This window comes from Sciurus vulgaris (assembly GCF_902686455.1).
Source record: "Sciurus vulgaris genome assembly, chromosome: 16".
In the NCBI taxonomy this organism is placed as follows: domain Eukaryota; kingdom Metazoa; phylum Chordata; class Mammalia; order Rodentia; family Sciuridae; genus Sciurus; species Sciurus vulgaris.
In genome coordinates this window covers 49,224,547-49,252,058 of record NC_136477.1, presented here as the reverse complement: position 1 = coordinate 49,252,058, position 27,512 = coordinate 49,224,547, and the positions used below count along the sequence as shown (strand labels likewise).

Here is a 27,512-nt window from a genome sequence, read left to right as displayed (position 1 = left end):
ATTACTTTTATTCTTCCACTAATTAGTTCTAGAAATTTAAATCTTTTTACATTCACTCTTATCTATCCCTTTTGTCTCAATTTGCTTTATCTTTTTTTAAGTTCTCTTTTTTAAATTCTATTTATTTATTTATTTATTTATTTATTTATTATATGCAGTGCTGAGAATTGAACCCAGGGCCTCACACATGCCAGGCAAGTGCTCTACCACTGAGTCACATCTCCAGCCCTTGCTTTTATCTTTTTATCTCATCCCTAGAAATTCCCTATTTTTATCACCCTCATCATGCATATTAGTTGAACATATGTACAATGAAAACACATTTTCAAATGACTCTTGAAGCAACTTGGGTAATTTGAAGATCTGCAAGATAAGATCTCCTCAAGGGACTAATAATCCAAGGAAAAGAGAAGACTTGGATACAAATAAAAGACTCAGATACATATTGCTTGGATAGAAAGTAGTATGCAAAGAATACTACATACTAACACCGTCAAGGTGTTATAAAAAATTCAGAGGAGGAGACACTCAATTTCTGGCTGGGATAATTAGAATGGGAGAGAACAGTCTCAGAGGAAGTAGCATTTGTACTGGTTTAATGGATGGATAGGATTTCAACATGTGAATGTGAAATTTGGAAAATAGTCCTGGCAGATACAGTAAAGGTGCAGAACAAAGGAGGTACAAATGCAAATAAGTCTACTTTAGCCAAAGTAAAATGTGTGATAGGAAGCTAGGCAGAAAAAGTCAGAAAAAAAGGGGTAGACATGTTTGATGATGAGAAAAAACAAAAAATGGATAGACCTAGACTGGGCAGTGGCCCCAAGCAAAGTCAATGTCCACACAATATTTAAGTGTTAGATATTATGAGTGTTAACTGAAGGGAAAAAAAATTTGTTTCCTCACAATATATAGTGATACCTAATAAGACAGATCAATAATCTCATAACCAATTCCCATGTCATTAAATATTCTTCCAAACTTAATGCCTGCAGATATCCTCCGCCATTAAACACTTAAGTTAGTTCTCATGTTTTGTCAGTATTAAAAACAGAAAAATTGTGATGGACATCTTTTTACTTTGTGTGCATATCAGAAAAGCAATTACTGGGTCAAAGGATATGAACATTTTCAAGACTCTTGATACACATTTGCCGATTTCATTCCAAAAAGAAGGTACTTTTACCTCTAACAGTAGTATGTATGTCCATCATATGTGGCCCATGTCCATCTTACCAAAAGAATATGGGATCTGGACATTCCACCTCCTCCTCCAATGATGTAAGGAGCCAGACCAGAGAGAAGAGTTACTGTCCCAGGAAGATGCATAAAAAAGGGTCAGGTAGAATAAATTTTGCCCTCTTGCTTTAACTGTGACTCCTCATTGGGTACCCAAGGGCCCGGATACCCCAGCTGGTCTCAAGAGTGTTACCTATGGAGCTACACAGGGCCCCAAGGTTACAAGAGCCTCATGCTTCATTTAATGCTCTGCTGTCACCATTTTGAAATTCTGAATAATTTTTGAACATAGGCCTTGCATTGTCATTTTTCACTGAGTCCTGAAAATTATATAGCCAATTCTGCTCTACTGCAAAGTGCCTAAAGAGACACTCAAAACTTCCACTGGCTCTAGCTGCATTATTGTTTTCATAGGAAAAGGGAAGGGGGAAAAAATCATACTAAATACTCAATAAATGCATGCTGAAAGAGCATGTATTTTTTTTAAAAAGTCATTATCAAATTACCTCTAAATTTGGTTACACAGATCAAGGAGACAAATTAAATGGAAGTCACAAAGATGCAGAAGAGTCATAAAAAGAAAAAAGTAAACAAAGTTTTAAAAACCTAGAGAGGCAAATAATTCATAAAGGCACTAAGTTCAAAGTCAATGAGAATTTGGCTTTTTCTATGACTATATCATCTTCCCAGTGGGTTCCTGAACTGAATAAATGTGATTTCTGCTTGGAAATTTTCCTAGAGGCCATCTGGAAAATTAAGATGGACAGGATAAGTGTCTTTTTATTATTCTGAGCCACATAAAACAATTGGTCTCAAGGGCCAATAAAGACTATTCCAGAGAAACCCATGCTGCTAATTTTGCTACTCTCAACAACTTCCATCCACCCCAAAACTTAATAAACTATTAGTATTCCTAGTGTGAACACTGTCCTTTTTCCAAGTTTTATTTAAAGCTTACAAGATCAAAAAGTATTAGAATTCCACAGATGGATTCACAGGAGGGAGGCCCCAAACTTCATCAAGCCAGAAACCTTTCAGAGGTTTAAGTCCAAGCCTACATCCTTCTCACGTCCTCTCTCTAAATTCCCATCCTCTTGAAATTCCCATTCTTGAAAGCATCCTCTTAAATCTGGTCTGAGACCAACAACTTCAGAACCAGATATGGTATTTCTTAAGAATATTGATTTCTAGGCCCCATGCTAGACTTTCTGAATCAGTATTTCTGGGGAGAGAACTCAGAAGTCTATTCTTTTGACCCACTTTGGGTGAGTCTATACACAAAGCTTCTCGTATCACCTGGGATCTTGTTAAAATGCAGGTTCTGATTCACTAGGTCTGGGTGAGGTGTGAGGGTCTGTATTTTCAACAATCCAATGCAGTAATATTTTCTACCCTGGCTGTTCATTAGAGTCACAGGGAATTTTTAAAAATCCCCATGCCCAGGCCATATCCCAACAACTCAATCAGATGACTGGTGACAGGGCCCAGACATCACCAAAATGTGACTGTGAGTAGATATACCCTGAGCCTCAGTTTCCCTGTGTTCCCATGCCCTTCATCTCACATACATACACTGTTCCTCCAACACCAGCTAACCCCTCACCTTTGGCCTCTTTAAGTCCTACTGTCTGTCTTCTCAGTGCAACTCAAGTATCACCTCTGCAGGGAAGCCTTCCTGACCACTGCCCCCACAGCAAATCCAAATGTGGTCCCTGCATTTATGCTGCTCATAGCACACTTAATGCTCCTCAGAACATCACGTATTTTATAACTTGATGTATTTTTGTGTGAGTAAAAAAGCAGTGTACACCTCACCCTACAGAGCCTTTTGAACCACAGAAACCTTCAGAGATCAATCCTCACTTTACCACAACTTCTGTAGCTCCCATGTGTTGAACTGCCTTAATAAAAAATAAATACTTCCTGCTCAGCTGTATTTTACCAGGTTTTATTTATTTAATCCCCACACAATCCTATGAGGTAGACACAAGTATTATTCCCATTTTATAGTTGAGAAATTGAAGCTCTGAAAGGCTAAGTTGCTTGCTCAAGGACACATAGCTGAAGATTATTAGTGAAGAAAATAGAATTTGAACCCAAGCAATCTGGATGAAGAAAGAAAAATAGGGATAATGCAGGACTATCCAGGTTCCCCAGGGACTTAACCCTTCTCCCAAACACACACCCAGCACCACACCACATTTCCCTTCATAATGCACGTATGCTTTGTAACGGTTACAATGCCAGGGAGCCTCAGCTCATTCATGTAAATTAAATTTATTAAACAGTCCCTGGTACTGAATGATAATAAGTAAATGTATGTTTTTGTCTTTGACTTTGTAAGTAAACAGATCTATTAAATTCAATTTAGTGGACAGATACAATGTACACATTAGTATCACATACTAAGTTAAATAACTACCTAGTATATTTCGCATACTATGTGTAAAAGTTAAATAGATATATTTACTTATCTTTATCAGACCAAAAAATCCACCCAAAGAACTAAACGGGGTGGAAGGTAAGGGCTGGCAGGTTCCTTCGGACAGCGTCAATAGTGTCACCTGACTGAAACTTGGAAGGCCAGAAAGTCCGCTATCCCCCACGAGGAGTAGCATCTGGGCAGGAGCCCAATCCACCGCCATACCAGAAACTTTTCTTTCCTATCGGTTATCACCAACTGAGACACCCAACTACCTACCACATACTCTCCACAGCGTGCTGGGCGCCCCGTCGGCCGGGGCGGGGGCTCTAGGACTCCCGGGATCTGGCGCGCAGAAGCCCCACCCCCTTTTGCTCATTGGGCCAGAGATGGCACGTGACCCCCGGAGCCAGCCGTCCAGGCCCGCCCTACGGCCTATGGCCTTCGCCTTCTAGGAAACCTGTTCATGAGCCTAAACCCACCAAATTGTATCCATTAACTATAGGCAGGTTTTTGCATACTAATTATACCCTACTAAAGCGGGAGGGGTAAGAAATTCTTAAACTCAGCTCACAAAAGTCTGGTATGGTTTGGCTGAGTCCATCAAATTCTCCCAGGAATTTAACCCGGAATAGAAAAAGAATAAGACAGTTGGAGAGGGGGAAAGAAGCAGAAAGAAATAACCATAGCTTTTAACCCAGAATATAAAAAGAATAAGCCAGGTGGAGACAGGGAGAAAAGCAGACAAGAGAGAGAAATAATCGTAGCTTAGAGATGTTAATAACAGAACTCTCAACTAAAAATGTAAAATTCCTACCACCTCAGCCCCTAGTGATCCTATGTATCCTCAACTCCCTGAGCCCCCGCTATACCTCAGTTCCTATTACCAGATTATCAGAAAATCCCAAAACTCTTAATACCATTTGGGTAACAACGGCATCTTTTGAAGGCTTACTGTGTTCTCTGTGCTTTTCATGTTATCCCATGTAGTCTTCACTAGGAAATGTTGAGTCAGGAATCAGTATTCTCCCCCCTTCTCCCCTCCCCGCCCCCAGTACAGGGGGATTTAACTCAGGGGCACTTAACCCTGAGCCACATCCCCAGCTCTTTTTTTGTATTTTATTTAGGGTCTCACTGAGTTGCTTAGCACCTCGTTAAATTGCCGAGTCCGGCTTTGAACTGGAGATCCTTAAATTGCTGAGTCCGGCTTTGAACTGGAGATCCTCCCGTCTCAGCCTGCTGAGCCGCTGAGATTACAGGCTTGCGCCACCCGCCAAACTGCTTCTTATTTTCTTAAAATAGAGTCTCATTACTGGAGTTGGCTTGAGTAGTTTTGTTCCTTAAAGCCTTTTTCAGTTTATAAGTATTAGCACCTGCAGTTGTAGAGTGATGGCTTTTAAAAAATTATATGCAAAGTTGTATCCAAATTGTCAAATTTTGATATATATGTATATATACATAACAAATTAATCTTAATCTATGTCCCTGTGATACAGAATATAAATTTAGTAAATGAACTTTGGTTAAAGATTTAAAAACAAGGAATAAAGCATTCACTCATTTAACATACCACACAATGTGATACATAAATATCAAGCCATATGAATAACTTAAAAAGATTACTATGTAGAGAACTCATCCCACAGCACTTTATTCCTGTAATAATAACTGAGCATTTATTATGTGCCAGGCATCATGATTAGTACTGTGAGTATATTATGTCATTTAAACCTTGCTGTGAGGGAAACAGTAAAATCATTCCAGTCTGCAAATGTGGAACCAAAAACTTGGAAAGATCAAATAGCTGGTTAGTGATGTAGAGACTTGGTATGGTTTTTTGTTTTGTTTTTAGAGGCAAGTTTTAAACGCAGGTATGTCTGCTTCCAGACTTACTCTTACTACCCCAAGCATCTTCATTAGGGCTGTTCTCAGGTCAACTCTATTCTCACTTTTTTTTTTTTTTTTTTTTTTTTTTCATTGCTGGGGATTGAATCCAGGGCCTTGTGCTTGCGAGGCAAGCACTCTACCAACTGAGCTATCTCCCCAGCTCCATTCTCACTTTTTTATCAGAGTTTAATGGTTATACACAGTAGTTGGGTTCATCCTGACAAACTCATACAGCCATGGAAATAAATTTCAGTTTATAATCACCCCTTTCTCTTCCTGTCTTCCCAACTTCTCCTTCCTCTACTCTACTAGACTTCTGTTCACTCATCTATTAAATTGTATTTAGTTGATTCTATGTAATCTTATCCTTCCCTCCCCCTTTCCTTTATTTTACTCTGGCTTCCACATATGAGAGAAAACATCCAACCTTTGAGTTTCTGAGTCTGGCTTATCTCACTTAGCATGGTATTCTCCATTTCCATCCATTTACCAGCAAATGCCATAATTTAATTATTTTTAATGGCTGAGTAGAATCCATTGTATATATACACCACAATTTCTCAATCCATTCATCTACTGATGGCCATCTGTGTTGATTCCATAATTTAGCTATTGTGAATTGTGCTGTTATACACTGATGTGGTTGTTCTGTTCACATTTTGAAGAATTATGACTCCTCCTGTTCCTGTCCCTTCCTTGCCCCAGAATAAAGTAGAAATACAATATCAATGGATCAATTAACTGATCTATCTCTAACACAAGACCTAAGCCAGTAATCATTCCTGCGGAGTCTATGCTACTCAGCAAATTTTGCAAGGTGATGAATTATCTCAGAAAAGTCAGAATCCAGAAAACTTAGCCTTACTTTTGTTTTAAAACTTGAACTTGGGGGCTGGGGAGATAGTTCAGTTGGTAGAGTGCTTGCCTTGTAAGCACAAGGCCCTGGGTTCAATCCCCAGCACCCAAAAAAAAAAAAAAAAAAAAAAAAAAAAAACTTGAACTCAATCAATTTCCAGGACTGCTAGAGCTTCTTATTAACAGATTGATTTTTGATAATTGTGTGCCACTCTGAGGAAAGGGGGGAAAAAAACTGAGCATCTCTGAAAATCTCTCATAAAAATTATCTGTAAATAACAAGAAAGATGTTGAAATATTAACGCCTCCTCCATGAGCACATCAAAATGCTCCCTCTGCCACCTTCCATCTGTTTGCCTGCCTCTTCCAACGTGAACACAGACACACTCTGCTTTCAGCTTATCTTCTCGTCTAAAAAGATACAGCCAAAAATGGTTTCAGCATGCCGGAAGGTATAATCCTCACATTTCAGACACATTTGGACATCCTAATTTAAAATATACTACAAAAAATAGTATACTTGTGGGCTGTTTCTTGTCATATTTTAAATGCATCCCTCACAACATTCATTTCTCCATTAAAATCATAGGCGTGAACTTCACTGCTAAATGGAAGCAAAAGCAAAAACAGCAGCTAGCATTTAACATTGTTCTAAGCACCTTACATTCAGTGATTTATTTAATAACCCTGTGATGTTACTAATATTAATTCCATTTTACAGAATAGGAAACTGAGACCCAGAATAATTTGTTGGCTTTTTTTTAAAGCTGCAAGGCTGGTGAGTAACAAAGCCAGGGCTTGGAATTCCAAATTCCAACTAACTGTTGTGTCAAATTGCCCAGAAGATTTCAGCCACTACCTGCTTGTAATTTCTTTCCCAAGATCCATGGTCATAGATCACCTTAGGAGTTGCTGGGGGTACTGGAGAGTGATTATAATTTGGTTGAATACTATCCTCCAAAAAATATTTGTCCAATTCCTAACTCCCTAAACCTTTGAATGTGACCTTATTTGGAGAAGATTTTTGCCATGTAATTGAAGTTAAAGATCTCAAGCTCACACTGGACTTAGGGCAAGCCCTAAGCCCAGGGACAAGTGTCCTTATAAGGGAAAGGAAGAGGAAGGTTTGACACACTGTGACACACAGAGGAAAAGATGGCTTGAAGACAGAAGCAGAGATTAGAATGAGGTGTCTCCAAGTCAAGGAATGCCAGAATTGCCTTGGCATAGGAAGCATTCTCCCTCAGAGCCCTCAGATGAAGACAACCCAGCCAACACTTTGATTTCAAACTTTTGTCCTTAACCACTGAGCCACATCCCCAGCTCTTTTTATATTTTATTTAGAGACGGGGCTTGCTAAGATGCTGAGGCTGGCTTTGAACTTGCGATCCTCCTGCCTCAGCCTCCCTAACTGCTGGGATTACAGGCATACTCCACAATATCTGCATGAAGCAATTTCTGTCACCCTCAGTTTGCACCTCTTAGCCAGCCCTTGACTGGTTCTGCCCAAAAAGGAGTGCCTAATACAATTGGCTAGTGATAAGTATATTGACAGGAACCTGATAATGGACAAGGTCACTGTATGGCAAAAGGCAACAGCTGTGCTCCCAGGTGTGGATCCCCAACAGGGTAAGCCAGTCCCCTAAGTCCCCCATCTTCTTTCTGCTCTCATGTGGTGACATTGCTTCAACTATCCAACACTGTCAACCATGCAGATTTCCAGTCTTGCAGGACAGGGCTCTGCCAACCTTCCTTTTTCCTTTCACTTCTGGGGAATCCACGTGGCAAGACACCAAAGCTTCCCCTCTTGCTAGCCCTGATTTCTGACTGAGAATGGTGGCTACATGGGTCAAGCATGCCACAGATGTGACTATTTGGGATTTGGACACAGGAATAGCAAGCTCTCTCACCTAACTGAAAAATCCCTGCATGGAGAGGGTACCATCCTCAGAGGTTAATAAAGTCATATCTGTCTCCCCTTTGACTCCTGGTCTTTAAATATCCAATACCTTCTGTCAGAACCTGGGGAGGCAGGGAAAGAACAGTAGCCCTCAAACCAAAACTCCATGTAAACTCCTAACAAACTCAAATTACTTTCTGCTGGAAAATGTATATAATAAGCTATTTTTCTTCAAAGGGTAAATGTTTATTATAAAGGGTCCTCGGATATATTAACTTTCCTAACAGACTTCTGAATGATATTGCAGACTTGAAGAACACGAAGAAAATGAAACACCTGGGGAAATTTCTCCCTCAAGTCAAATGACTATCAATCTGTTATAGTGTTGCAGGAAGACTGGTCGAGAAGCAGCAAGCAGCACTCGGGGAGGAGAACTTTATTTTACACTGGCGGTCCTTGTGCAGGGTCTCTAACATAAAGCATGTTCACAGAACAGATAAGAAGAAACAGCTCTTTTCACAGACATCTGTTACATTTCAGGAGGGAGTCGTCAGACTCTCAGGGCAGTTATTGACAATGCAAAAGGTAGGGACCCATGGTGAATAGGCTTCCTAATTAAAGGCTAAGAGATGGGAGGGGAACTGACCCCTTCCCCAGGCATTGGACTCTTACCATAATGTTTTTGTCATTTCATTTCACAACCAGGTCTGGTTTTGCCATCACAATAGTGGTTAACCTGGTTAACCTGCTCTAATCATAGCACTGGGGCTACACATACACACACACACACACACACATGCATACAAAGTATATCCACTATTTGATTACATCTACCCCGATATATCATAGACAACTGCTGGAATGAAGTGAAATCCTATCAAAATTAACAGAGTCCTTAAGAAAGGCAGGGCTGGGATGCTGATTTCAACACAATTTTATCTGCCTGTACTTCTCCCAGGAAGTTCAAGAACCTTGAACAGCTGTAGAAATCCAAGTCATCAGAAAAGCAAACACAGGCAGCTCCTCCCCTGCAAAGCAAATCCCCCATCAGGGCTTTTGCATCTGTTTTCTTAGTGTAAGGGGGTGGGTGGCACTTAAATCTACAGTGAACTTTTAACAGTTGCCCCTTTTCTTCTGTTCCTTTCATTTGGGAAACTTGATCCCTTTTACTCCAAGCCAGGCACCAGGCAGCCATCACCCTCCACAATCAAGTCAGTTGTCTCTGGCCTTTGAGAACTGACCACTGCTTCACACATTTACTCATTACTATCCCCAAATATCCAAAAGTTCATTTTCCATTTTACAGTCCAGCATGGGTGGCTCTTAAAGTCTTTCAGGCCCCAAGAATTAAGATGCTGCTTCCACCTTCCCCCAGAGCTGGAGTCAGCATTTTCACTCAGAACTCTGTGAGACCAAATAATGCTCATATTTTACTAACATCTTGATTTGAAAATGTTCTTCGTTTGTCCTTTAAACTAAGGAGGCACAGATGTCAATCACAGGGTGAACTAGAGGAACCTGCAGAGACCTAAGGCAAGTAGCAACTGATTAGCTCCAGCCACACCTCCAGATCCCCACCAGGTTCAATAAAATCCAGAAATGTGGGTTTTTATATGAAGTCTCTCAATTTTCCAATCTTAGCAACTGATTCCCAAGGTAACATAGTCAACTCGTAGCAAAGCTACAAGTAGATCTAGGCCTCCCAGTCTCATGGAGTTCAAGGAGCCTTGGTTCTGCATATACTTACACGTTTCATTCAACAACTATTTATTTCCTAAACAACTGCTATATTCAGGGATGTTATTAAGTAAGTGGATGGATGGAACTGAGGGAGAAATCAAAACATAATTTCCAAATTTAGAAAATGTTTTTAAACTGAGACACAACATTCACTCCATAATTATAATTCCCCTTCCTAAAATAATTTTTTTTTTTTGCCATTGACACTGAATAAGGAAGGGATCCCATAGTCCGAGAGATGAAAATAAGACAAACACAGAAATTCTACTTAAGGCAGGGTATCTGCCACTGAAGACAGCCATGATCAAGGATGCACTACAGCACTGGAATCCACAGGTGAAACATTTTCTTGGATTATTTAAAAACAACCTCTTTTCCCCTCTGTACTCTTGGGAACATGGAGTATATTTCTGCAGCATTTCCATCAGAATGGTAATTAGTATAGCTGAGAAATGCCATCAACAGCAAAAGTAAAATTAGCCTTCACTTGTGAAAATTTCTCCTGGGGAAATGCTGGTGGCTCCTATCTCCAGCAAGCGTGGTAATGGGCTTGCTATGTCATCTCCTAGCAAGTAAATTGCCCCAATAACAGCACCTGAATACAGCCCAAAGCACATCAGACAGATTCAACAAGTCTATCTTTCCTTGCTTTGACCACATCTGCCTCACTCTGGCCCCATACCCCCACCCTAATCATCTCCATGATGTCCATTCAGTCATCATCTCATTTGACCTTTTGGAGGGGTACCAGGGAACTCTCCAGTGGAAAGTTGGCAGATATATCTAAAGACCAGTGTAGATATTTTGGTTATAAAATTTGATTTGGGGAACCGTTCCTTTGGTACAAACTACTAAAAGATCATTACAAGAGCTTTTCTTGGGCAGATAAGCAGAAGATGGATTCAGTAGGCCAAGATGAAAATCAGGACTACATTCACAAAACTTCATCAAACATCTCCTCTGAGTCCTCATGATTCTAGTTGATTGGATTCATGTGTGTGGCTAGCTGGATCCAGAAGCCATGTTATCTTTCTTTAGGCAACGAGAGAGTTGGCCTTTCCCAAGGATTCAAACAACAGTCACCCTCACCTTTTTCCTGTTTCTCTTGTGATGATATAGAAATGTATAGCTGCTAGCTTACGCCATGGGAGATATTTCAATGCTGCCCACCTGAGAGGTATAATGTGAGTCTTGTTCTGTCTCGTTTGTTTTGTTTTGTTTTTTAGCATGAGAAAAGTGTGACTATGGCCCAGAACTTTGCAGGGTGTACCTCTGCAAATCAACATGGACTGGCTTCAATTCAACTATGGGAGTTAATACCTTAGTCAAGAAAACTCTCTTATCCATTCCTTAAAAGCTCAACTGAAGGGGCTGGGGAGATAGCTCAGGGGCTGGGGAGATAGCTCATGGGGCTGGGGAGATAGCTCATGGGGCTGGGGAGATAGCTCAGTCGGTAGAGTGCTTGCCTTGCAAGCACAAGGCCCTGGGTTCGATCCCCAGCACCAAAAAAAAAAAAAAAAAAAAAAAATGCTCAACTGAACTTGGTTTTAGGAACAGGATATTTTAAGTCCACTGACCCTATAAAGGAGAAAGAACAACAGAACAAGGAATATCTGTTCCCAAGATTGTGGCATGGCATGTCCTCAGCATCTAACAGTACTTGTGTATCCAATAATGATATTCCCTCTCCTTCTCTCCCTCCCCCTCCCCTTCTCTCCCCCTCCCCACCGCCCCCCCACACTAACAGAAAAGGCACATCAGACCCAAAGCTTCTGTTGGGTCTGTAAATACCTTTCCCTTTCAACCATCAACATATTGACAGTGAACTCTTCAACTCATCCTTCTGTTGTCCAGAGGATCCACAGAGAAAATGCATAGAAGCAAAAGACAGTTTTATAACGTGAAGCATGCTAAGTAAGTAACTTAGTATGCCAAGTTTTGATTCAGGAAACAAAATCCTCTAAGAAAATGTGACCTTTATGAGCCAATTTGGTTTTCTCCTCTTTAAAAAATTAAGGTGCAATATCTGGAGCACTCATTCTGCCCTGTGTTCATCCTTATGCTTTGTGAAATAATTCTCCAGTTATCTGTTTTCTCTGGGCTATTCTTGCCATTGAGAACTTGGACTCCCCACCACCCAGCTCTGCCCCCACCTTCTGGCCTTTTGAATATTAACTCCATCCTCAGGACTGTCTTCAAGGCCCCCTTCCCTATTTGAAGCCTTCTCTCTGTCTTGGGTCTCTGGGCCTCTAAAACTTTTTAATTGTATATTTTAATGGGAAATACAACTCTCTTTCTTCCTTCATTTATATATTTATGTATTTTATTTTTTGGTACTGGGGATTGAACTCAGGGGTGTACACTTTCCCAGAGTTGTAGCCCCAACACTTTTTTTTTCTCTTTAAAAACTAGCTTTATTTAAAAGAATCTTCAGCATAATAACTTTTTATTTTTTTGTTTTGAGATAGGGTCTCACTAAGTTACTGAGGCTGGCCTCAAATATTCCTGCCTCCATTTCTCAAGTTACTAAGATTACAGGCATGCACCACTACCCCTGGCCACTCTGCTATTTTTAATAGATCTATGTATATAGCATTTTCCCTGGTAGAGTAGATTCTCAGGGTAAGGACTGGGATCTACTCATTTTTTTTGTAACCACAAAGATTCTAACAAGAGTGCTCTGAGTATTTAAGGCTCTATAAATCAAGATGCATTGACCTATTGGTAACAAAATCTCTATCTGAATTGGCTTCAACAAGTTGTAGGAAATACAGAGGTAGTCAGGCTTCAGGTCTGGTGCAATCAAGACGGGTTCCATGATCTGCCATTCTTGTTCCATTCATATTGGCTTCCTTTACAGTTCTTATTGTATAATTTGAATATTTAGTTATAACAGCATGGTGCTAAATATTTTTACATGAACTTCCTCGCTTAATCCAATTAAATGTAAATCCTATTAAATTCATACCTAAAGTAGGTACTGTTACCACAATTTCTTTCCAGGTAAAGAAACAAGTTCAGAGAGTAAGTTGACTGAAGTCCAACAGCTAGAAATGGAACCCAGGCAATTCATCGAAAAGCTGGTTCTCTCAAGGACTGTTACAGGTAACCAAGCAGACCCATAATTCCAGGGACCTGGGAGGCTGAGGTAAGAGGATCACAAGTTTGAGGACAGCCTTAGCAACTTAGCCTAGACCCTGTTTCAAATTTAAAAATAAAAAGGTTGGGTACATAACTCAGTGGTAGAACACCTCTGGGTTCAATCCCCAGTACCAGGCTGAGGCTGGGCAAACAATCAAGCAGGAGATAAGTAAATAGGCTCTGCCTATACCACAATGCCAGTTCTCACAGAAACCCTTAGAAAACAGGCGGCACATCAGATGGAAAGGGAAAAATGTGACCTGACAGAATTACAAAGTAAGCATCATGTAGGAATGTCACAACATATCCTACAGTGAGGGTGAGAAGTGCCTAATATGTATTGAGGAGATGTTCAAGGTTGGCACCAAGTTGAGACTTTCTCATTGAAGTACATCAGAAGAACCGAATGAGACTTGAAAAGGGAATGACTTTCTCATACATAGGTTTCAAATTTGTTCAATCCAAAGTCCATGCCTGTCCTCAGACCCCCTTGTGTTCACAGGATTAGCCACTACACACTACAGTTAACTCATATTTTGACTTGGAGTTAGTCTGCCTCATTTCAACCACAATTCTGTCACTTGCTAACTATAATCTTGTATACATGCCCTCTTCTTTGAGCCTTGAAAACAAAATAATGGGGCTGCCGGGCGGTGGTGCATGCCTATGATCCCAGCAGCTCAGGAGGCTGAGGCAGGAGGATCACAAGTTCAAGGCCAGTCTCAGCAACTTAGTGAGGCCATTAGCAACTTAACAAGGCCCTGTCTCTCAAAATGAATAATAAAAAGGGCTGGGGATGTGGATCAGTGGTTAAATATCCCTGGGTTCAATCCTATAGTACAATAAAAAAGGAGGGGGAGGGCTAATATTAACAGTATCTACTTCACAGGATCATCATGTGAATTAAATGATATCACATGAAAGACCTTCAGCACAGTGTTGACACCCAATAAACACTATTACTTATAATTACTTCATTTAGGGTATATGTGGGAAGTACTTTGAATCATTTTTATTCTTACTTATCAAGGGAACATATCATAAATGGGAAAGTGATTCACAGACCTTATATACTTCCCTGAGAGAGGAAATGCCCAGAAATATTCCAACCCCACCCCTCACCCCAACCCGTTCAGGAAGCCCTACCCTGACTGGATATTGATTGTACACTGTACCCACTCTCTTGGACTCTGGCTAGGCTTCTACAGAAGAAAGAGAAAGGTCATATCAGCATCAGTGGCTCTTCCAGAAAGGTAAATAAATTGGGCAAGCATTTTCCCTCTTAGACCAAAGTTCATGCTTAGGAAAATTTTGGAATTTTCAATTTTCAATTGCCCATCCAAAAGAAGGTCTGTCCTGCTGTGTTCCTCTTTTACTGTCTACCCAGAAAAAGGAAATGGGTCTGGTAATTTTCATGAAATGGCAAGGGACAGGACTTCTTATACTCCTTTAGAGGCTTTTCCAGTTCTTAACACCTAACTGGGAACACAGTAGGTGATCCATTAGTCCTTAATGAATAACTCACCAAAATCCTTTGTTCCTTGTTTTATCACAAATGGCTAGAGCATAATGAACTTGTAGTATTAGATTTCACTCGCAATTATAAAGAAGTGAAATAGACTTGTGTGAGGTGAACTGGGAATTTTGGCACTCATGGATGAACAAAGTGAAATAAAAGTCCTTCGTGAAGATATTTAAATATGTACTTTATTATGACACCCAAACTATGAAAACTCTTTCAAGGTATATTATTCTTGAAGGTGCACTGAAATCTACTATAGTAGATTGTACCTGAATGCATTCAGTGAATCTAGTATAGAGTCTGTCAAAAGTTTCCACCTTACCAATTATCATCAAAATCCTGGCATGTGTTCCCTGCTTCTCAGCATAAATTGAATAGCAGTGAACTGAAAGCATGTCTCACATTACCAAAAGCTCATTCATTTCAGTCACTATTAGGAACTACTTACTCCTGATTCATGTGCTATGTTAATATTAAATGGCAGATTTCTGACCTAAATACCCTTAGATGCCCTTGGAGTTCAGAGTATGGATGAGGTAGTGAAATGTTATGCACAATTCAGGTTCTGCACAGTTTTCTGGGGAAAACTATGACATTTTCATTGGTTTCTCAAAACGTCTATGGCTTCCCAAAGATAAAATCACAGGCACAAGTTTAAAATTTTTGAGAAGGCAATTTTTATTTATTATTTGCTACATTTCTAAGTCTGGTCATCAGGTACATTAACCAACTTACTTATTTCTACCACTCACCAGATTCATGGGGAACTTTAATGTTATTTCACATGGATATTTCATAAAGCTTTTCTAAGGAACTAATCAGTGAATTTTAATTTCTTTCTATTCCTTCTCAGATAATATATACTCAAGAACCAATAGTTTTTAGAACTCAAGCTGTTATACCTTAAAATAGAAGACATCGAATTTTAACATACCTAGTTCTAAAAGTTTGTTGCTCCTATCTAACATCAAAATCCCATGCACTTTGGAGACCCAATTTTTCATTGAAATTCAGGGAGTTTACAGGAAGTGTAGAATTTTTAAAAATTTTACAAAGAATGCAATCCAACATTATAAAAAAGCTATGTGAAGGCTTGCGGTTGTGGCTTAGTGGTAGAGCACTTGCCTAGCATGTATGAAGCATTGAGTTTGATCCTCGCTAACACATAAAAATAAATTTAAAATGAAGGTATTAAAAAAAAAGATAGTTTAAAAAAAAAAAAAAAGCTATGTGGGCATATTGGGATATGACAGCAGGAATTGATTATGGTGTCAGTCTATACAACTTTGGGAATTTCTCCAGTGGGCACAATCAGAGATAGGACTGGCAAGATGGGTGTGAAGGTCAAGAGATTCCAGGAGTCAACTGAAGTTGCTGTTGAAATGGCTATAGACAGAAGCAACGGAAGTTCAATTTCCAAGCCCTGAAAGTCTTACATGGTTGATCTTGGTCTTACTAATAACTGAAATAAACTAGCTTCCAATTATGTGTTTCACAATCACTTTCCCAGCAACAGCTGGCATTTCCTCCTCAGCACCATACCCATAGACTCCCTTGTAGAGAACCTACTAACTATGCCCCTTTCCCAGACAGACCCATGAATAGTTCTATTGGGGGGGGTGCAGGTCTCATGACTCACTCCCTTCGCCACAACTGAATGGACTTAGAATAGACTCTGGATTCCAGCTGGGCAGTCTGATTTTCTGTTCTTTAGATTTGAAATTGCAACAGAGCAACTTTAAAAGGCAGTCCCCACAGGACACTTGTATGGAGAACACAAATATGCTTCCCTTGAGCGGTTCCTTTCTCACAAGAGGTATATAAAAACAGATATAAGGAGAGAGATAACAGAGGAGAGAGAGTAGGAAAGAGAAAGAAACTGACTTTGTTTTCCTGATTATCTTTCAACTAACCCCTGATTCCAGCCCCTCATGATACCTGGCTGCTTACCTACTCTAAGGGTCTGGGAAGAATCCCTCTGCGTCCCCAGTAAATCCCACCTTCTTTTTTTTTCCTTCAACTTGAATGGGTTTCTGCTACTTGCAACCACATTCTCCATTAAACAAGAGATGACTGAATGAATTAAATGAATGATCTGGATCCTCAAAGAGAAGGAAAAAGTGGATTTCATAGGGGATAACTGCCAGGAGAAGCAGAAATCAGGAAGGCTGGGACCCAAGAAGAGAAGATCTGATTTTCAGACACAAGATGTGAAATTATTCAAAAGGCAAAGCCTGAAACAGATGTGTGATCACAGTAGTAAGGTCAGAAAGCAACTAAAGAGGAAGCTGAGGGGTGTCAGCTGAGGGACTCCTGCACCAGGATGCAGGCAAGGCACCCACAAGTTCCTGAAGATGGAAGCAAGCTCAGGGAGAGTTCTATTTGGATTAGTGAGCCTATCTGCATTAAAGTCCATTCACCCAAAACTAAGAGCTGCCTCATCCCTGAAACTTTGCTCTTGTTGATCCAGGGAATCTGTCGGTGACAACCAACTGAAAGGATCTGCCAGGCCCTGGATTAAAACAGGTCCTGAGAGATAATTGCTTTCATTCCTCTACCACCTATGGCTTAAAATTTCAAATGTCCTGGAGTTGTTTTCTGCTATCTTCTAGATGAGTTTCCAAGGTAGGAGTGTTCCTTAGGTGTTCTCTTCTGCTCATTTACTTGGCAGGGATAAATTTGCTACCTCCTGCTGCCCTGCCTCTCTGCTGCTCCCCACCACTAGTTCCCTTCCTCATCCTTGCTTTCCATCCTTTCCGTGTGCCTCTTCAACAGTGTCCTGAAGCACGCTGCTACCACCATTGTGTATGAGGACTTGGTTTCAGCACTAAGCTCCTCGGTTTTCAAGTAAAAGAATGAACTCTTGTCCTCTTCATGACACAGGGAAGAGCACAGTATGAGAGCTAAGCCTGCCTGAAATCAAATCCCAGTTCTCTCTGATGGTGAGGCCTCAGGCGGCCCACTTCATCTCTCTGCTTGTTTCTTGTCCATGGAATGAGACATTACCTGTCTTACAGGACTGTTGAGCTCACACAAGACAAAAAACTAGCAAATTCCTGGAAGAAAAAGGGTGCTCAAAATGCTTGTTCCTCCTTCCTTTCAAGATCAATGCCAGAGGTGGACAAAAAAACACCATTAAAAAAAAAAAAATGTGGTCTTTCAGTAATGTGTAATTTTCAATGCTAAATTTATCCCTAATTATTTAACATTTTAATGCTATTACAAATGCTATTGTTTTAAATTTTCTCATTGTTCCAACTATATAGAAATATATTTGATTTTTATATATTAGAAAAAAGTGGAAGCATACAGAAATTAGAATCTTAAGATGTTTCATTTCCTTAATGAGTTGTTCATGTCCTTACAAGAATGATATCTATTTTACCAAGTGTCTACTTTAAAAGAAGTCAAGAATCATAATTACTAGTCCAGCCCAAGACTGGAAAAAGGAGAGAAAAAGAAGACATCACTGATAATTCTTTCCCACTCAGTGATGAATTGGGTATTAGCTTTTGTATTATCATTTTTACAAAAATACATACATCTTGATAATCTTTTACAAAGTAAAAGAAAAGCACTGAGTGAAGACAAAAAAATATAATGAAAAATGAAGTAGAGTGATCATCTGGTTAACTCAGTCTCTCAGCCCTGTAGGCGTTGACATTCTGGGCCAGATAATGCAGGGGGCTATCCTGTGCACTGTAGTTTTTACCAACATCCCTGCCTCTACCCACTAGATGCCAGTGGCAAACTTCCCTCCTCCCCCAAGTTGTAAAAGTCAAAAAAATGTCTCCACTTCCAAATGTTCCCTGTGGGAGGAGGACAGGACTAAATCACCCCAGCTGAGAACCACCAAGTTAACTTGATCAATGTATGTAGCCCAATCAGACAGTTCAAGCTCAGCCACTGGTTATAAGATGGGAAGTAGCTGCCTGGGTCCTACATGGTCTCTCTAGACCTTTCCTATTGGAAAACAAAATGGCCGCACACTGCTTCCAAGATACAATCAAATGTTGCCTTCACAGAGAAACAGAGAAATTGCACATGCCAGAAGAGCTTGTCAGGCTGCCCCAGCTCTTGGCTGCATGCCCACATTCTGCTGAAAAACCCACTTTCCAAACTTTTGAAAATGCTTTCTGTAGCTTTCAGAACCTGACCTTTAAAGCAGCTTTATCTGTGGGGGGTGTGTGTGTGAAATAGATTTATAATTTTCTATACTCCTGGAAAGCCAAATGACTTATTGAGTCCAAATGCCAACTGGGGGTGGTAGGAATTTGCACACATGTCAATGGACTCCAACACAACAACACAAGGATTCCACCTGCAACTAATTATAGAAACTGAACTTGCACGCTGGCCAGAAGAGAACCCACCCCATCTGTGTTGGCTGATAAAAATCACCCTGTTACTTTTCTCCTGTCAACACAGATTTTTCTTAAAATTCTGAGAATGTTGTCTATAGGGAATTTTATTAGGCAGTGAATGTTTTGAGGGTGACCACTCCCCCTGCCCTCCTCTCCCTAAGTTTTGTTTCAGTTAAGTACTTTGGGCACAGTGAGACTAAAATTATGTATTCATTGAAATAGTCTGAAATGTTTTCTTTGGTTGCTTGTGTACTATTGTGATCCAATCACCCAAATCAAGTGATCCAGAAAGAAAATGAGAGATGGAAATCATTTAGATCTCCCAAAGTCCAGCATATAAGAACATTTCCTTTCCTCCGGTTAGCCAAGTCTTCCAGAAGAAAACTTGGGAATGAAAATCTGTAAAGCTAGCTACTAATGTGGTACATATGGTTGATTCTAGGGCTGACTGCAAGAGATTATTGAGGCAAAAACCAGCTGACATTTGTGACAAAGATGTATAGCTCTCTTCAAATAATTCTCCTATATTCTAACAAAAAGAAACCAACTGTTGGCTCTGTGCCACCTCATTCATCTTCAGAACCAAAGAAGTTTTCACCGATAGGCCACTGCTTAAGTCTGGACCAAAGTTCTTCCACCTTTCTAGAAAGGGAGAGAAAAGTTACACCCAAAGAGCTAGGAAAGACTGTCTTGAGATGAAGAAGATGAATTTTTGTTTTTCTTTTAAGAAATGGCACTCCAAGTTATACTATGATGCTAAGCTGCTTTATACTATCCACTTCTGAAACCCATGTGCCTAAGCAACATCAGGGAAACACACACACAAACACACTTCAACTCAGAGTTAAAATGAAAACAATTTGCACTTAGATGCAACATATGATTGAAGAGAATGCCCAACCAACAGTGACTTAAACAGCTAGGAATTTATTTTCTCACATGACTAGAAGTCTGGAGGCAGGCCATTTCTGGTGCTGGTGCAACTGCTCAGAGATGGCAGGGCATATGTCTCTGTGCTTGTCTTGGCCTTTATTTCATGCTTACAATATGGCTGACACAGATCCAGGCATCACAATAACACTCAAGACAGGAAGGAATGGGGAAGAGCACTGATGGTGATATTTATTCCTTTTATCAGGAAAACAAAAAACTATCCAGAGTCACTCAGATTTCTACTTGAGTTTCCTTGGCCAAATACTTAAGAAAGAGAAGAAAGAACTTGAACCTGAGCTATTAATCCGGTACCATCAGGACTTTAGAAGGCTCAGCCACAGAAGGAACCTTTGACATTGAAAGTGCTCATCCACCCTCACAGGTCTCCTTTAATGTCTCACTGCTAAAGATGCTCCTAAAGCCAAGCAGCCTTTCCACAGTATGACCTTAAACCCTTGGATCTAAGAATACTTACAGTTTTATAACAGATGGGATTGTTAACACAAAAATCCACTACACTCCCCTTCTGCCTTGGCAGGAAGTAGATTTCCTCTTCATCACTGACTTTGGACTTGGCCACATGACAAGTTTTAGCCAACAGAAAGGTAGTGAACATGGTGTAAGCAGACACTTTAAACATGTTTGTGGGGATTTGTTGGACACTCAGCATCTGTGATCTACCATGAGAGGATGAATCCCTGAGGAGCTGCTGCTCTAAGGAGAACATGGAGACATATGGGAAGCTACCTAAACCCAACTCGTAGCCCTGAGCCTGGTCCAGAGTCCAGAGATCAACCAAGTTGCAGCCATCCTGAAAAAAACATGTAAGGGAGAGATAAACACTTATCTTTTTAAGCCAATAGGCCTGGGGATGGCTTGATACGCAGCATTATTGCACAATAGCTCTCTAATACACAGAAAGTTTAAGATAAACTCCGATGGTTATGTAAGATTGGAAAATTGCTGGATGAAGCAGATTTAATAAACATTATTTAACTTCAGAGTTTAGACATTTCACATAGTGACACACTGCATTATTTTGTAAGGACTACCAGAACAAAGTACCACAAGTTGGGAGGTTTAAACAAAAGACTTTTATTATCTCACAGTTCAGGAAACTAAAAGTCCAAGACCAAGGTGTCAGCAGGGTTGGTTGCTTCTGAGGGCTGTGAGGAAAGGATCTGTTCAGCCTGCTCTCTTTTGTTTACACTACAAAAAAAAAATTCTGAAGACTATGCATGCTATAAAGAAAGTAGGTTTATTTAGCTAATAGCTCTGAAGATCCAAGAGCATGGTTTCAGCAACTTCTCAGCTTCTGATGAGGGCCCCATTGTAGATGTTATCACATGAATGGAACATGCACAAGAGTGATGATTGGATGCATATGGAAAAGACCAAAACACTAGGGGTAAACTTGGTTTATAACAACCTGCTCTCATGCTAATTAATCCAATCCCTCAGGATCCAATTCTCTTCTATGAGACCAAATTCATTCCCAAAAGCCCTAACCCAGTTATTGGGAAGGACATTAATCCATTCATGAGGGTAGACACCCTGTGACCTAATTATCCCTTAAGAATCCTACCCCTTCTCAACAGTTACATTAAGGACCAAGCTTCCAGCCCATGGACCTTTGGGAGACAAACCAGATCCTAGCCATAGCAACATCTACATCTCACCCACAAACCTGATGGGACCCAGCACTCCTAGGTTCTGCCCTCAGTGTCACATAGTGACTGTGGTTACATCTATCTGCCAACAGACAACTTATTATGATGCAGCTGTCTTGCCACTTTCTCAAAGAGATAAGATAAATTCTATCACTTGCTTCCAATTGATACAACTCCTCATACCTGGACACTCTCAACAGAATGAGTATTTTAGAAGAAAGTTGGAAGACTCCTGTTGAAAAGACCCTGCTATTATAAAAATTGAAGAAACAATAATAATGAAGGAAACACAACATGTGATCCCTCTCAACCTTTTCAAGTTTCAAAATACAAATGAATATATCCTATGTTGAAACTGAGTCAAAAGCTCATATTAATATTGATTTAGAGTAGACTCTTTCCTACTGTGTTAAGCCAGAAATAGAAATTATCGCATAACTATTGCTTAAAGGCTGTAACATTCCCCAGACAGGTTTACTTACATTTCTTGGGTTACATTTCCCAATGACCTTGTCCCACTTCTGCGCAAGATGGGTAAATATTAGATCTAGCACAATCTCCTAGTGTGTGATGCTATTTATATTCATGCAGAGCCTTGGCGAGTCACACACAACCTAGGAAAATGTCTAAAAATTGCTTTATTATATACCTAATTTGGAAAACTCCATTAGAAATACAAAGTTAATAGTTGCACAAAATATCCAGGAATATGAAAAGTCAATAATCTCTATGCAATGCAAATCCTTATGAACTTTTTGTTTGTTCATTTTTTGAGATGGGCATCTCACTACATTGCTCAGGCTTATCTCAAAATCATGTGTTTAAGTGATCCTCCAGCCTCAGCCTCCCAAGTCACTGAGACTATAGGTGCATACCATCATGCTCAGTCCCTTATGAACTTTCTGGAAATTTATTCTCTACTGTGTTTTCTCTGTCTGATATTCATTATACTGGTAAATATCATGCAGCTGTAAAGAAAAGACAAACCTATATTTTTAAAAAAATTTTTTTTTGCTTATTGATGGACACAATTATTATTTTACTTATTTATTTTTATATAGTGCTGAGGAGTGAACCCAGTGCCTCACATATGCTAAACAAGCCCTCTATCACTGAGCTACAGCCCCAAAACCTAAATTTCTTTGAAGAAAATTGGGTCACTTTACTTTCTTATTGTCACATCAAAATCTCCCCCTGCCCCACCCCACAACATGTATCCAAATCCCATGGGCCATCAAAAATAAGAAGGGGGGCCAGGTGTGGTGCCGCATGCCTGTGATCCCAGCAATTTGGGAACCTGAGGCAGGAGGATCTCAAGTTCAAGGCCAGTCTCAGCAACTTAGCAAGGCTCTAAGTGAGTTAGCAAGACCCTATCTCAAAATAAAAAGGACTAGGGATGTGGCTTAGTAGTTAAGTGCCTCTGGGTTGAATTCCTGGTACCAAAATAACAACAATAATGATGATGATGAGATGATGATGATGATGATGATGATGATGATGATGATGATGGGGTTACCTCAAGTGGCAGCAGAACATTAGTTCTCAAAAGTTTAACCTTGTCTCTCCCCAGATCCGTCTACTGGTATGACACTGAGAGCATGGGGTATGGGTTCATGCCATCCCAAAGAATAAGCCATCCATATGACTGTGTTCCGCTTTTCTCCAATTCAAGAAAGTGCATCATAAAGTAAAAACACAAGGTGACAGCATAAAGATAACTCTCCATCCATGCACTCTAATTTATACAAACAATTCCAAATTTCAGTACTGCAACTCTTAGCAGTAACAAATGTATTTATATCCATGCAGATCTGTGTGGCTGGTAAGTAGAGCCCTGGAGAGAACTAGGGGGTGGGGGAGGGGGAGAAGGGAAAGAGTGGAATATGCATTCAGGAACCTCAGCTTCAACCTTTTGCATGTAAGACATTTGGTCATGGCCATCTACCCAATGGACCCAAGGTTCCACAGAGTCCTGAACTTCCTGTAACATGGGGAGGGAGTTCAACATCCTCTCTTAGATATGGAGTTGGGTTCCATGCCCCTGGATGAAACCATGAGGACTTCAAAAATCTACTACAAAGAAACTGAAGAGTGAAAGTCCTCTAAACACTGCAGGTAGGGGAAAATGTCTGTGCTAGTCAGCATTAAAGCGGCAGAACTACAAACCTCATATACAGGAGCACCTGAGCTTCCTCACTTCCACCCTGTAATGGGCCTGACTCCCATTTCTCTTCACATAGTACAGTTCGAATCATTTTTGATCATCTGAATTTGGGTCAGTGAAATTCTGATTATCTAAATGCCCCCAGAAGAATGACATTTGTAGATGCAGTCTCCAGTTGTTGTACGTAAGAAACCATAATAAACGTTCCTTAACTCTTTTGTGTTTTTTCCACTCTTCCATAAAGAAAAAGTTTCTGTGTGGGTTTTTTTTTTCCCCCTCCCTCTAAAAGGAAAGTATAGTAAGTTATGGTAACTGGTGGCACTGTAGTCTGAATAAGTGTCCCTCAAATGGTCTAGTGTTAAAGGCTTGGTCCCCCAAGGTAGTGCTTCTGAGAGGGGGTGAAACCTTTAGGACTGGGGCCTTGTGGGAGGTCTTTAGGTCTCTGGGGACACACCCTTGAAGGGGACTGTGGGGCCTGGCCTCTTCCTTTCTCCCTTTTGCTTTCCACTAACAGACCAAGCAATTTGCTCCCCCTTATTCTCCTCATCATTGTCATCCACAATACCCACTAGAGGCCCAAAGCAATGGGTGCACTTAATCAAAGATTAGGAATCTCCAAAACTGTGAGCCATTTATTTAATTCATAAATTAATTATCTCAGGTGTTTCATTATAGTGACAGAAAGTTAACACAGGTAGAAATCCTAAAGAGTGTAAAAACCATTTCTAGGAAAAATTTCCTAATTTAGAATAAAAATTCTAATTAAAATCTCTCCCTTTGTGGTGGGTAGGGGACAAGGTCTCACTATGTTGCCCAGGCTGGTCTCTGACTGATAATCCTCCAGCCCTGGCTTTCCAAGTAGCTGGGATTAAAGGCAGGCACCACCATACCCAGCTCTAAATCACATTCTTAATCATCCTATCAAAACTAACAATGCTTTTCACCTAACATCTATGAAGTATGATCTTCTTATTATACTAAGCTACTATTCATAGCTCAATAATCCTTTAAGGAGATAGTAGCCACAAAGTTAAGATCTTGAACTTTGTCATGAAATAGACCAAAGCCTTAAAATCCAGATCTGCCATTTCCCAACCATGTAAACATGGGCAAGTTGTTTATCTTCTCATTATTTATGTTTTACCTGTAAAGTTAGAGATATTCTAGTACCTCCCTCAGATGATCAATGCAAACACTGAGTAAGATAATAGACACAAATCTCTGAGCACAATGCCCAGAACAAAATAAGCCCTTAATAGATGTCTACTGGCAACAGTGGCAGTGATAATACAAACAGTAGCAATAGCAGAAGTCTAGATCCTTCCCTGAACTTCATTTCATCTCACTCCACTTTTCTGACAAAGAAACCCCACTGGTAGTAGATCCCTATATCTGTCTCTCCTCCCTTTCCTGCACAGAGAAAAGGACTTTGCTTCCTTCTCCCTTCAATGTGTCATTTCTGGTAAAAGATGTGAATAGCCAGTGTGCCACCCCCAAAAACTCTTCGTCTAGTATAGCAACTCCTGAAGGCAGGCATCCAGATGCAGAAAGCCTGAATCCTGCACACTGCATGGAGAGGACCTGCCCTCTCCAGAGGAGCAGGCTACCTATCCAAATTTGGTCATGGTCACTATCCACTGGCCCCAAGGGTTCAAAGAGTCCTCCAAAGGTACTCTAGAAGGGATCCTAATATAATTTTAAGAGGGAAGAAAGGCTTCTTCAATTTTTAAAAATAACTTGTGCAAGTAAACTAACTTTTTAAAAACTCTCCATGCTTCTTCATCTTTTTATGTTTTAACCTAAAAGGGAAAATGATTACATTTGACCTCTATTCAATAAACAGATTAATACTGGGCCTTTTGCTGGCTCATATGTCCCAGGCACATGTCACCTGAAATAACCAAAACACCCTATGATCATAGATGGGGGAGGAAAAGAAAGAATCATGTGAGCGCCCTGAAGCATTCCCTTACTTCTGGCTTATGGAAACACGAGATGGTTCAAGGGGGATTATGGTTATGACCTCTGGGTTAAACTGTACTAACCCTCATGAAATGAATCAGTGTTTTAAAACATGTTTATTTAAGGCAAAAAAAAAAAAAAGATTCTGTGTATCATTAACATTTTATTTTAACATATTATTTTACTTTATCTCATCCATATTTATTTTTTGTGGATGTCATAGAAGACATATAATATATTGGCACTGTGGCACATCATGCAATTTATAAATAAATATACATATATAATTGGGGGTCTGTGCTCAAGAATAAATTTAAAGATGGAAGCATGAGAAAAAACATCATTTGGGAGCAGATGGTTTAGAGACTAGCTTCCTAACTTTTTGTCACTACTTGCATCAATCCTACACCACTTTCCAAAAAAAAAACAAAACTAAAGAGTGAAAACCAGTTCAGACAGAGGGGAAATATATAATATATAACAGGTCCACAAGGGGTCCAGCAAAATCAGAAACAGCAGAAATGGTAGTGAAGAGCATTCATTTGATTTAGAAGTGAAGAACAAAGATATATGTTTCAACTTTAAAAAAAAATCACATCTGAGAATCAGCAATAGTTTTGTCAGATAATCAAAGGGATAAGATAACTGCTTTCTACACACAGAAGGAGACCACAGGGTAGATTTTCAAACAGGTTACAAGGACTTCCACCAGTGCTTGGTTCAAAGGAATGGTAGCCAGGGAAACAGAAAAGAGGGTCAGCAGATGACCCCAAGAAAGGCAAAGTGCCTCATTAGGCAAACATAGAAACCAACCTGTCCAAGAATCACTAGTTCAGCCAAATTAGAGTTCTCCCAGATTTCTACAGGAAGTTAAATGATATTTGGGCACTGCCAAACAAAGTGGCATAGCACTCTCTACTCCCCACGTTTTAGCTCTTCTCTCATCACCAGTAAGAGGTGAAGTTGGGGCTCAAATCCAATTACATCTGACTCCAAAGCTCTTAGGAAAGAGCAGCACATAAAATTGACCTCACATACCAGGAAGAATTTGAAAGTGGAAACTGTGATTGAAAGAGAAATGGATGGTAGGAAGCAGTGCTAAGGAGGCCACCGGTGGAAGGGAACAGCAAGAGCAAAGGCGCAAAGGTCGGAAACCTTGGGTACATGCAGAAATTACCAAGTGGTAGTGTAGGCAGCACTGATGTGAAAGGAGGTGGTACAAGATAAGGCTGAAAAGGCTGGCCCAGGCCTTCCAGAAGGTCCTAAAGTAGACAAGGAAAGAGACATCATTCTGGAGACCATGAGTAATCACTGAAGGCATTTAGGAGGGGAATGGCATACCTACAGATAGACTCTGGGAAACTAATCCAACTAATCTTTCTAAGACATGGAGGACGGATCAAAGATAGGGAGATATCTTGCACTAGTAAATAATTAATATTTAATGGATAAAGGCAGAAAGACAAGTTAAAATGTATTGCATTTCTCTAATATGGTATCAAACCCTTTCTACCCAATCCCATTTCATATTGTTTAGTTTTCTAATTAGAGAACAAACTCCACTCATTCTAGAAGAAAATGATACTGCTGGTGCTTCAACAAAAAAAAAAAAAAAAAAAAAAAAAATCAGTCAAATTTGGCCCTGTAAATATTGCTGTAAAAGTATTTACTCTTGCAGAGATTATTATTTTCCTCTTCTATTCACAAGGAGGT

At 40.1% G+C, this 27,512-nt stretch overlaps 1 protein-coding gene across 9 annotated transcripts in view; it reads right to left on the bottom strand.

Annotated features, from left to right (window-relative positions):
* The window catches only part of ERC2 (ELKS/RAB6-interacting/CAST family member 2), a 1,069,021-nt gene that overhangs the window by 1,007,940 nt on the left and 33,569 nt on the right, over positions 1 to 27,512 (bottom strand). The window lies entirely within an intron of this gene.